At 39.5% G+C, this 12,641-nt stretch overlaps 1 protein-coding gene across 2 annotated transcripts in view; it reads left to right on the forward strand.

Annotated features, from left to right (window-relative positions):
• Window positions 1-5,517: 5,517 nt before the first annotated feature.
• Window positions 5,518-12,641, forward strand: part of LOC128742165 (uncharacterized) — a 132,489-nt gene continuing 125,365 nt past the window's right edge. The window contains exons 1-2 of one of the 2 annotated variants that reach the window (XM_053838410.1): window positions 5,518-5,685; window positions 6,538-6,831. The gene's annotated coding sequence lies outside the window, so the exon portion shown is untranslated. The remainder of the gene's footprint in view (window positions 5,686-6,537; window positions 6,832-12,641) is intronic. The other variant, XM_053838412.1, reaches the window with a different exon arrangement.

The following is a 12,641-nucleotide window of genomic DNA, read 5'->3' on the forward strand; positions in this document are numbered from 1 at the left end:
ACAGTGGTCCCATTGGTATCAGAACACGCGTTTTTTTAATTGCGCCGAAATGGTTGATTATACTGGTTAAGTATGTTCAGAGAAATTTCTCAGCGTTAAAAGCTCTTTCATATGGCATTAACGATTATTTGATTAATCCCCCTAAAAGTAAGTTAAATAATTTATTTTTTGAACAGTAAGAGCTACAGCAAAACCTAGTTCTATAAAATTGTTTGAAAGATTATTATAAAGAACTTTGCCAAAGAAAGTAACCTTTTAGCTATTATAGTTTTAGAGATAAAGAACAAATTTTGTGGAGACTTCACGAAAATCAATTTTCTGACCACAGTTTTTTCTACAGTATTTATACGCATTTAACATGTTCGGCAAAGATTTTCCAACAGTCAAATTACATACTTTTCTAGAATATAGTAACTTGCTATCGTCAATATTTGCGGAGAAAACTAAAGTTTTCGTTTAAAAATTATACAATTTTCAACTGCAATAACTTCCAAACATGCAAATATATTCAAGCCATTTATTACCCATGTGAAAGTACAAGAAAAATACTATAAAATGCAAAACAAATTAGTTTGACCCTGGCTATCCCTCTACCAAAACACTCGCATTGAAGATTGTTGCTCGGTTGAATTTAATATGGCGTAGTGTAAAAACCGTGTTATCCCGATGAAGTAAGTGTACAAAATAAATAATGAAAATGTGTAATCCAAGCAGCATGGATTATTTGTAGAGATTCAGAAAGAGATTTTCAAAATTCGTTTTCGGCTGAAATTTAATTACTGCAATTCGAGGTGTACTAATTTCGAAGTGTATTTGAAGATTCTTCATCCTCACTATCGCTGTTACTGTGCATATCAGACCTCGTCAAGTATTATCAGCTCGAAAGCTGCATCACTGAACTCGTTTTCTGATGAAGAACTGAAGATACCTAGTAACTTTTTTCGTAAAGTACGGTTGCGATGGCAGATGGAACCGCAGATCTTAACTAGTATAGCAAACATTCATTGATGATGATGGTACGAAATCCAACTCAAGCCTTTGTGTCACATCAATTGTTCCCATGAAAGCAGTAACAAATGGAAAGAATATATTCCTAAATCCACATCCATCTTCGACCAGATATGTTTCTTTGAATTAGCCTAATTAGATCGTCTTCAACCAGGTATTGCCGGCCGTTGCATCTCCAGTTTGCAAAGGTAACGACTGCACTAACGCTGCAAGAAAAAATTAACATAGACCAGCAAATCGCAAAAAATTCATCCTACATCCATTGAATGCGAAGGTAGAACAGTAGTGGCTGATAGTGGTTACGAGCTGATGATGACAATGGTGGACAAGGACATAAAACAGTTTCGAACTCATCACACAAGGAAGATCTCCAGAATGGCTACAAATACGGATCTTCTGCCGTCTGTTAGAATCTTCTGATCCGGTAATTTCTAGCATGAGGGAACTACTAAATAACAAAAACGCCATGTCCTCCGAAGATGTACTGCAACTGTTGGTCAGTACATATGATTTGCACAATAATAGCGATAGTGAGGATGAAGAATTTTGAAATACACTTCGAAATTAGTACACCTCGAACTGCAGTAATTAAATTTCATCCGAAAACGAATTTTGAAAATCTTTTTCTGAATCTTTTTTTTTCTTTTTTTTTTTTCCTTTTTTTCGGGTTATCCAACTGGTCGCTTAATAGCGTATAAAACTCTGCGCTGGGCCCTTTTGTGTTGTCAACAAAGTGTCAGGGAGACCTCAAACATCAGTTCTACCTGACGAGACAGGCACTGGCGCCCACTAAAACACAGGTAGAGCCCCAAGCATAGCCGTCACGCCTATACCCGCAGGCGGAGGCGTTTCGGCCCTGCGCGGACTCCACGAACTGACTCTAAGATCTCTCTGCCAAAGGCCGGAATGTCATATTTTAAATATAATGATGATGATGACGATGATGATGATAATTATGATGATGAGAAGAAAAATAATAGATCGAATTTGTAAATGTGCTTTGGACTTTTTGTACCACTCGAGTTGCAATATGTGGTATAGTGAAGAAGTGGAGAATTCGTCAGCCCCGCCTGACACCGGTCTTCAACCGCGCGCCCGCTTTCAGTTTTCCAACACAAACAACCACAAATGAACCAATAGGTAAAACAAATTTCGGAGCATTAATGGTTATCAACTTATCAGGGCAAATTTAATCTTTCATCCCCTTAGCATTCACAGTGCATTCCCACGATACAAAGTAAATTGAGCGCAGCACAAGCTGGACGTTCGCGGCAATCGACAAAAGCTTCAAAATATAGACTCGCCCGCCTTCCAACCCTCGAGACCAAAGTGCTGTAAAGCTCTGGGCTTAAACGTCTCTTTAAGACTCGACCCCTTCCCATCGACAGAGCCCGCGGGCGGCCATCAGAGCTCAGGACAGCCACGGGGCCAGTGCAAAAATCCTACTCTATCTAGCAGCACCGCCTAGCCGAAACTCGAACACGCGACACGAGTTGACCTAATTTTCCCATCTGCTACCTAAGAAGTGCTATTACCCGTAATCATTACAGAGTGGTCCTTCGGCATCCAATCGGATCTGGTATCCCGCTTACATCCCCTTACTAACCCTAAGCCCCCGACCAACTCAATCAATCCGACATTTTTCGGAGATATTTGTGACAGTTGTGATAAATAAGGATGAATCCCAGAAAACTTCATCTATTGTCAGAGATCCCCATACTGGCCTTATTCTTAAACGGAATAAAAGCACTTTCTGAACAACGCAACAATCACATTTGGTAAATTTTTACCCCGAGTCCCACTTGAAATCACAAAAGTATTTTGATATATACCCACATTCAGAAGTAAACGTGACCGCTGTTCATTTACTGATTAGTTAAAAAGCCCTACACCACGACAAGGTTCAGTTTTATCGTAGGGTTGAAAATCTTTTTCTGAATCTCTACAAATAATCCATGCTGCTTGGATTACACATTTTCATTATTTATTTTGCACACTTGCTTGATCGGGATAACACGGTTTTTACACTACGCCATATTAAATTCAACCGAGCAACAATTTTCAATGCGAGTGTTTTGGTAGAGGGATAGCCAGGGTCAAGCTAATTTGTTTTGCATTTTATAGTATTTTTCTTGTACTTTCACATGGGTAATAAATGGCTTGAATATATTGGCATGTTTGGAAGTTATTGCAGTTGAAAATTGTATAATTTTTAAACGAAAACTTTAGTTTTCTCCGCAAATATTGACGATAGCAAGTTACTATATTCTAGAAAAGTATGTAATTTGACTGTTGGAAAATCTTTGCCGAACATGTTAAATGCGTATAAATACTGTAGAAAAAACTGTGGTCAAAAAATTGATTTTCGTGAAGTCTCCACAAAAATTGTTCTTTATCTCTAAAACTATAATAGCTAGAAGGTTACTTTCTTTGGCAAAGTTCTTTATAATAATCTTTCAAACAATTTTATAGAACTTGGTTTTGCTGTGTCTCTTACTGTTCAAAAAATAAATTTTTTAACTTACTTTTAGGGGGATTAATCAAATAATCGTTAATGCCATATGAAAGAGCTTTTAACGCTGAGAAATTTCTCTGAACATACTTAACCAGTATAATCAACCATTTCGGCGCAATTAAAAAAACGCGTGTTCTGATACCAATGGGACCACTGTGCGTTGGTGATGTTCAAGAAAACCCCAATTTGTGTCTATAAATAAATCATAATAATTGTGGTACTACCGTCACATGTGGTCTTGAAAGTGTTTTTTGGCCCTCTAGCACATTTGTAGAAATTTTAAAGATTTCTCATCGAAATCGATTTGGTCCGTCTTACCCGGGCCGGGCCCGTTTATCCCTTACTCCCCTACTTGTAATCGAATAACGGTATGATGTGATGGGTCACTTCAACAAAGATTGTATTACATACAGCGTAGTGCACCATGGAAGGTGTTGCGCGACACGAGCTCGAATATGTATCACTACATCCTATATGCCACTACTAGTATCGTCGAGAAGGACATGTACAACACTATTTTACGATATAAAATGAATTTTTTTTTCAAATGAAACAAATTTAGAATATCGGCAACCCCAATAGAGCGTTCCATTCTATTTTTTTCTAACAGTTGAGTTCCAAAATTTGAAACTGGTATACGACAGTGTTCTGATACAGTACAGTGCAGATATTTGAAACACGAGTAAAGCGGAGTTTCAAACAGAGAGTGTCATAAATGCAGCCGTACCAAGTACCACAGGTGTTCGAATACTCATTTGCCGTACTAAAGTGACTACCGAACGAACCGTACAGCACGCTATTATTTATATTTCTACTATGAAATAAAAAGAAAACCGTGTTGGTACGGATTAAAGTTAATCTATCTTTGGTGGCCGGCAAGTTTGTTCTATTGCGAACAGTAATGTTTACGGTTTTGTACGGAAATAGCAAATAATGATAGCTGTTTTGCACAGTAACCTCATCTGCATTGAATATCAAAATCAGTCCTTATTCACCAGCGGGTTGTACTCACTAGCCGCCATGGTCACTCGTGGAATGCTGGATAGTGATTATTCTAAATATAAATCTTAAATGGAGAAAACCACGATTCAGCCAGGTTCAAAGTACAGTTGGATTTCGAATTTGGCATGGTTCGATTTTGGCATGCCTCGATTTTGGCAACAAAAGTATTCGTTTTTGGCTACACAAAATATTTCACTTCCAAAAATATGCTTAAATATCAAACAGTTTCCGCATACATGCTTTAAATGACGAAAAAATGTTGCCCTGAGTATGTTCATGAAAAAAAATATGTGGTTTCGAACAATAATATCTTTATTGCCGTAGAACTACGTCTTACCGCAGGGTGTCAATAAATTATTTGCACCAGGCGGATAGCTCTTGTCGGACTTTTTAAACATAAAATGGTTGCAATCGTTGATTAAAGATATTTAGTCAACTTCTAAAGCATTTACATTAAATTTTTTCATATCGAAAAAGGGTCTCGATTTTGGCACGGATCTTTTTACAAATCCCTATTCCGTCTCACAAATAGAACAAACTTAGACAGGTGGCAGCACCGTTTCGCACACATAGCGAGTGACATATGACATTTATTCCTCACAAATCAACACGCATCTCTAAATAGAGGGAAAAGCAGGACGGATTGTTTATGGGGTAAGAGTAAATAGTACTGGTCATTAAAACTAGATTGCGGTTGCCTGCATTTTGTTTCATGTTTGGTATGTTACAAAATTTAAAACTGTTATAAAATTTAAAAATGGAACAAACATTGTGTTGCACATGCCCTACATTACAATTTAGTTTATCGCATACATAGGTATGGTACACTAAAGGTTTCTCCTGTAACGACGGCGACGACGACGACGCAACACACCACGCGCTCTGAAGATCTGCTGCTGGCCGATGACCGACCAAGCGCCCGGAGTGGAGCGCATGCAGCAGAGCACCAGTTCGCTATCAAACCTCGGCCGACAAAGAAGTTAACCGCTCTAGAGAAATTCCGCGCAGCACACACCAGCAATCGATATCCCAGTGTAGTGTACAATACCTAGTAATTTCACACATTCGCAGGGCTTTCTTGACAGTCTGAAGTCTAGTAGTATACAGCCAGTAGTAGTAATCATTCAAGCGGAAAGCAAATTTAATCTTCACTGAACAAGGTTTGAATGAGTTGTTTTTATTGGGGAAAAGTTTTCTTTTTTTTGTGGAGTAACTTTTTTCTGCTTCTTGCCATTTTTTGATCTGCGAGGAAGCGAAGAAGAAAGGTGTCCTTCGAGAAGTTTGATTGTGCTAATCGCTATTCGTGTGGCCCGTCTCGCATCGCATAATCAGCAGCCACGATGTATCCTTGCCCTCGGTGACGGACAACGACGGTGAAGGAAAATCTGGCTGGCGCCGCGCCAGTGTGTGCGTCTGGCATTCACGGGCCTGATGTGTGTTGGTGCATAACTAACAACCCAGGACCGATAATATGTCTTTGTTTATTCATTTTGATATCTATTTTTTTGTTGCTTTTTTGCGCAAGAACTAGTTTAATTATATTGTTGATAGGCTATACATGTTGCCATGTGTGATTAAACTGCAATAGTGTCGCTCAGTGCTTCAGTCAGTGTTGGTGGTTTTTTCACAGCGAGCAACCATTAACCGATGATAGAGAGTACGTCCGTGTATTTCGCTTTCTCTCTCGAGTCTCGACAATTGGTGTGTACATATAACTGTAAACTCTGTGACCAATGGTAGAGAGAAGAGAGAACGTAATAATTTTCTCCCCTATGTGCGCGGTGTGGGCAGCGGAAGAACCTGGTGCCGATGTAAAATGTTGGGTGGAATGAGATACGCAAGCCAGTAAAACGTGACAAGCATCGGCACAGCAGCGAAGATAGCCGCGTTCGTTTGGCCTACTCTGTTCCGTCGTACGTACGTACGGTAGGATCGGACCACTACCAAGTGCCGCCAGGAGGCCAGAACGAACGTGTGTGTTATTTCTGTCCTCCGTACCAATGCGTGCGAAGTTTGTTGTTATTCTTTTGCAGTGTCCAGATTTTTGTCGCCAGTGAAAAAAAATCAACATTTTCCGTGTTTTTCTTGCGGTTTTCGGTAGTTTTCACACAGGGAAGAATAGTGAGTGCTCTCGAGTAATCTAATCCGCTACTGGAGTCTTCGACAGTTTAACCGCAAGCGGAGCAAAACTAGGCAAACAAGAGCGGAACAGGTCGGACGTAACGCGATCTCAATTGTTGTCCCAGAGAAGTCAGGATGTGCGGATTCGGAGTTTTCTAGCATCCCTCAACTGTGATACAGCTAATGTAAGTAATGAGCTTAACCTTTGCATTTGAGCAATTTTCGTTGAAACGGGGCCATTGCTGACACGAGGTCTTCAAATATTAGAACTTTTGTACTTGATTGGTTGAAAATGATGGTCAAAAAATGTGAATTACACTTTTAATACCTCGTTACAGTGGACCCATCCATTCGCTAAGGGGCGCGACAGCTTGAAAAATTGAATTTTTAGCAAACCTTGAGACTATCGAAACCCGGGGCTTTCATAGTTTTAGATCCTTTCACATGGCCCTCCCATCCCGAAAATCAAGAAATTCGGTATCGACCTCGTCTATAGACCAACCGAAAGAACCAGCTCAAAAGTAAGTTGGGATCAACTAAACTAAAGACCCGATTGAGGAATATAGAAAATTAGGGATTTATGCAATCAGTTGCCCTCAGTGCGAAAAGATTTACAACGGCCAGACGGGAAGAAATCTGAAAACACGTACAAAATAACATTTGGCACAGGTAACGAAAACATTCAGGGATACTGAGAAGGGTCTGTCTCACCATTTTTAGATCAAAAGTGACTGAGCATATCTTCAATGACAACCATCCGCTAACCAGAGCCGGTGTCTAGGCCGGCAAACCTGTGCGATGGAACGGTGCCTCGCGTTTTAAGGGGGGCCTCGCGCTTGGTGATGACTAGAGAAAAATGTTATCAGTTCTAGTGGACAATCCCTGGCTGTATAAAATACAATTGGCTGTTCAAAAATATTTGTATGATTTAGCTGATATTTTACCTGTTTTCTTACAGAAAATGGACAGCGTTATAATGTCTTATCAACATTTTTCGAGCAAGTTTTACTTCGGGACCTATCCCGGAGAATTGGCGGAAATTAGACAAATACCGGAATGTAGGCATACCTAAGGCAGAGCGAAAGGCTTTCAGACCAATATGTCTGACATTAGCGCTTCTCAAGTTGAAAGGGAAAATCACGAATAACTAGATCCGCAATGAACTCTGTTGCATGGAAGACAACATGCATACCAACACGGTAAATCTGCATACTGCATCACATACTGCACTGCGTTAATGACATTAATTGAGAAATCGCTCAAATATCAAGAGACGGCACTTTGTGTTTTCCTTGATATTGAAGGTGCTTTCGATAACGCATCCTTCGCTTCAATTTTTACGGCTCTCTTTCCAAACGGAATCGACTTTAATGAGTTAGATTCAAGCAATGCTTTCAAGTAAAGAAATCACAGTTTTATTGGGAGATACATCTGTCACGATTTATTCGTTGAAAAAAAATCCACAAGGAATTTTTTCATCCATGCTTTGGTCACTGGTGACTCTGGTAGGATAGATTCTCTTCGTACACCTGGTGAAAGTTGGGAGACTACGGTGAGTCGGCCACGTCACAAGGATACCTGACGACTGTGCAGTGAAATCCGTTCTCTTCAAGAACCCCATCGGCACCAGTAATTGAGGAGCCTAAAGTGCTAGATGGGTCGACCAGGTTGAAGACGACTTGTGCGTGTCGAGACGCGCAACGAATTGGCTAAAAGTAGCCCAGGTCCGAGTTCAATGGAGAGGAATTCTCGGTACGGCAAGAGCCACCCCGGCTTTGATTGATAAATAGTTAAATAGTGAGCTATGCACAATTATGGGACGTCCCGTTCTTTTTCATTTAAAGAATATCGGATGATACCGACACGTGCCTTTTTGTAGCTCTGAATTTTAAGGTCAGCGCACCTGCTCTGCAATCGCGGGGTTCTTGCTTTATCGAGGCATAACTTCTTCGGAAGTTTCCTTCTTATTCTATACCGACTATAGAACTCAAATCTCAAAAGATCATCGATTTTATTAACTGTGAGTTAATAAACCGAATTAGGACAAAGGATTACTACCATCTAGCTCAACTTCATTAATAAGTATGAGCGGTCCGTAAACTGCGTACAGCAATTAAAGCCTGCCCCAAAAGACGATCATTTAGACCTTTAACACAATGCCATTCTGGGATACAAAGAAGGGTCTCGCTGCTTAATCTGCACAGGGCCTCGCGAGCTGTAACGCCGGCTCTGCTGCTAACCATCAACGATGCAGAAGTAATAAACAATTGTTCGGCGTGGAAGACGGATGTGGCGGAAAGTTTGGAGATTTACAAGAGATGCTCAGCCGCTTTGCTAAACAAAGACCCTGGAAACGATTTTTCTGGCTTTTCAAACATCTGCCAAAACTTACACACAAAGACACACACGAGACAACATCTTCTAGTTAAAAATCCTTTTTCTCTGCGTGCTCAGATCACGGATTTACATTATTCGCAAAATTATACTAGGGATGCCCCACCTTCTCTGTTAAATTTAATACAAAACAAAATGCACTCCAGTAAAAGAAGCAAAAATAAGGAAACTAAAGTTAGCAAAAGTCCGAGCGCCTTAGTGGAATACAAACATTAAACGAAAGAAAACTTTTTCACGATTAAATTCCACTAGGGAGTAAATGTGTTTTCGTGAAGAACGAACATTGGAAGAACTGGCCGGTGGTGTAATGGTATCGCACTCGACACGAGATTTTAGTCGTAGTCAATTATTTTTCACAGTTTGCATATCCTTTTTCCCAGTTCTTCCAATGTTCGTTCTTCACGAAAACACATTTACTCCTTAATAAGAAGCACAAATTAACTTGACCAGTATAAGTCAATAAATAAGTCATAGAATTATTTAAAACAAGTTTTTAGTAAAAGTGTTTAATCAAAACAAAAGACAATTTACAGTTTAGCCCCTTTCATTGTTGTGTAGTAACAGGCTTATTTGCAAATCGTTTTTTAAACAGGCGATGATAGTAAAGAGCGAAACCGCGTTGTTTTCAAAGCACAGGCACATGTAAACAGGCGAAACTTATAAAAAAATCAAAGCAAGGCGAAACAGGGCTGGGCGAATCTCATTGTCAAAATGCTTTGAGGCTTATTTCAAGGGGTTCAACCGGAAGATTTAGATTTTGAGCTTGAATGCACAGATTTCATGCAGTATTGCTGCGAAATTATAAGATTGCTCTATTCTACACCAATTTATGTCTTTAGACTCGATTTTTGTCACTTTTATTTAAATTACGACTTGAAAATGTGCTTGAAAATTATCACAGTGATATTCCTCATTGTTTACATTTTGCTAGTTGCGCCCTTATCGCGAATCACTCCGGAATTTCTATGAAGAGATACAGCTACAATGCCTTTGACAAAATTGTTTGTATTGATATTTACTACATCTTTGCTGAACGCATTAAACTTATATCTCAAATATGTGAGAAAATAGGTTTCATATTTCACTTTTAAGGGGATTATTCACAGAACGGTTCCTGTCAAACGAAGGGATTTTTTTGCCAAGAAATATTGCCAAAGACACCATATGCGAAAAATCTCGCGTTTCGGCGTAATCTCACGCGATCACGAATTTCTCTGTTTGGATTGGACCACTGTGCAACCATAAAGTGGTCCATAAAGGGTTAAAACACCTGAAACAATAATTCGGCTGCTCATATGACCTCAAATAACTCAAATAAACGGGACCGCTTTTTCCGTTTTCCTCGTTTCTTGTCACTATTCCTCGTTTTCCTTTTAGTTTCTCAAGTTATCTGTTCCGTTTTTCCTTTCTTGTCTCGTTTTCCTTGTTTTTCTCCCGTTTTCCTGACTTTTCTGTAACGTTTTTTCTGTTTTTCGTTCCCGTCTGCCCTTTGTCTCGTTTTTCCTCCTTCTCTCTCTCGATTTCTCTGTTCCGTACCTCTATTCCTTCCCCGTTTTTTCTGAATTTCCTGCCAGTTTCCCTTTTCGCTTTTTCCGGTATTCTGGTCCGTTTTTCCTCTTTTCCTGTTACATTTTTTGTGCTTTTTGTTCCGTCTTTATTCGCTTTATTTCGTCTTTATTGCACTCGTCCTTACTGTTTATTCGGTTATGCTCGTGTTTCCCGTTTCAACTCCTTTTTTTATCGTTTCGTTTGCTCTGTTTTTGTTTTGGTTTTCGAAAGGAAAGGAAAAACTGTAAGAAAAATGACGAGTGGGCAGTAAAATGGGATAGAAAAGGAGAAAATACCGGAGCAGGAAAATAAACAAACAAGAACAGAAAAATGGAGAAAAAATGAAAACGGATAAAACGGAACAGAAAAAGAGAATGTAACAGAACAGGAGAAGAAAAAGAACGAAAACGAAGAACAAACGACACAATAGAAAAGGAGTTGGAAAGGGAAAAAGACGAAAACCAGGACCAATATAAAAACGAATAAAGACTAATCAGGACGCACAGCTTCTTAGCTTAGTTTAGCTTCGGTAGACTGCCTGTAGTTGCACTCCGTGATTGACCAAACTAGTAAGATTGCACAAAGAACCAATTGAATGGTACTTGGGGGTAGCATGACATTCTCATTGTGCAACTTCTACTGATTCAATAGTTTGAAAATTGACCAATAACGACGCCGGCCACGACCAAAAGGCTGTACTACATGGGAAAAGGAAGGAATATTAGTCCGATATTTGTTGTTACAAGAAACCGCGGGTACCACTGCATCTCCACAAGTATCACGGGATAGGATTTGTGTTAGTAAGGGAAAATACAGATCAGGATTCATCTTGGTAGATGATATGATTCAACGAAACAACGCGCGCGTTAGCGATTACCTTTCATTCATTACAAAAACGTTTTCGCGATCACCATTAAGAAAATGCGTGCGGCGTATTTGGTCCTGCATTCGATTCGATGATATGAATATTATGCTTTGGACAATTGACCAAACTCGTGACTTTAGTCATGGCCTTGAAATGCGGTCAGGCATATATTAATATTTTTTTTGAAACGATGATTCAACAATTGATGAAGGGACGGTAAGGGAAAGTAATGAAGGATTTTTTTTCCGGGAATGAAGGGGAAGGGTGGAAAGGAAGGGGGGGGGGGGGGTAATAGGTAGCTATGCTTAACAAGTTGTCGTTGTGACTCCTATCTTTTGTTCAATGCTGGAAGGTGCATGGGTCGAACCAAGCTGTAATCAGAGATTATAACCGGATTTGAACCCACAACACCTGCCAGGGCGTCCTTCTCATTATCCTTCTTCATTACTTTCCCTTACCGTCCCTTCATCAATTGTAGAATCATCGTTTCAAAAAAATATTAATGCTTTGGACATTTAATTCTGCAAGTAAAACATAGATTAGCCTCGCGCGAATCCACTATATGAACGGAAAATATTGTATCTACCTTGTTAGATGAGGTTGACGATTTATCACGATTGTTTTGGTTTGATTAAATATTTTCTCGCAAACTCGAGATAATGCTATCGAGGTCATCAAAATCACGCGTTCTAATTTGTTTACGAACCGTTACTTTACTGCTTCGCGAATTTACCGCTTCATTACAAAAACCACTCAGGAACTCCTATATTCGGTTCCTCACCTATATCAAACTATTATTCGAAACTGCTGATTTGAATGTAAGCCAGCGTAATTGTTACGGCTTCGGAAAAAAATTTTTGTCGAAGTTTTTTGCAACGAACGAGGCACGAAAGCAAGCTATGCTTCCCTTGCAGTAAAATACTCAGAACTTGAACACCATTAACGAAAACTGAGAATGATATTTTATTTCATGAATGATTAGAATAAAATAAATTAAGAACATTGACGAACACACTGCGAAACAGTTTAAAATTCTTGACGATTTTCATGAAGATGTAGATAATCACACAATGCTGATTGACTCACCAAACCTGACAGTAAAAATCAGGAACAGTGAAGCCAATAAGGTATTTCTTGAAGCAAATAGTCCCCAAGTTGATAAGCATTTCCTCCTACCAACGCAAATAT

This window comes from Sabethes cyaneus, chromosome 3 (genome assembly GCF_943734655.1).
Source record: "Sabethes cyaneus chromosome 3, idSabCyanKW18_F2, whole genome shotgun sequence".
NCBI lineage: Eukaryota > Metazoa > Arthropoda > Insecta > Diptera > Culicidae > Sabethes > Sabethes cyaneus.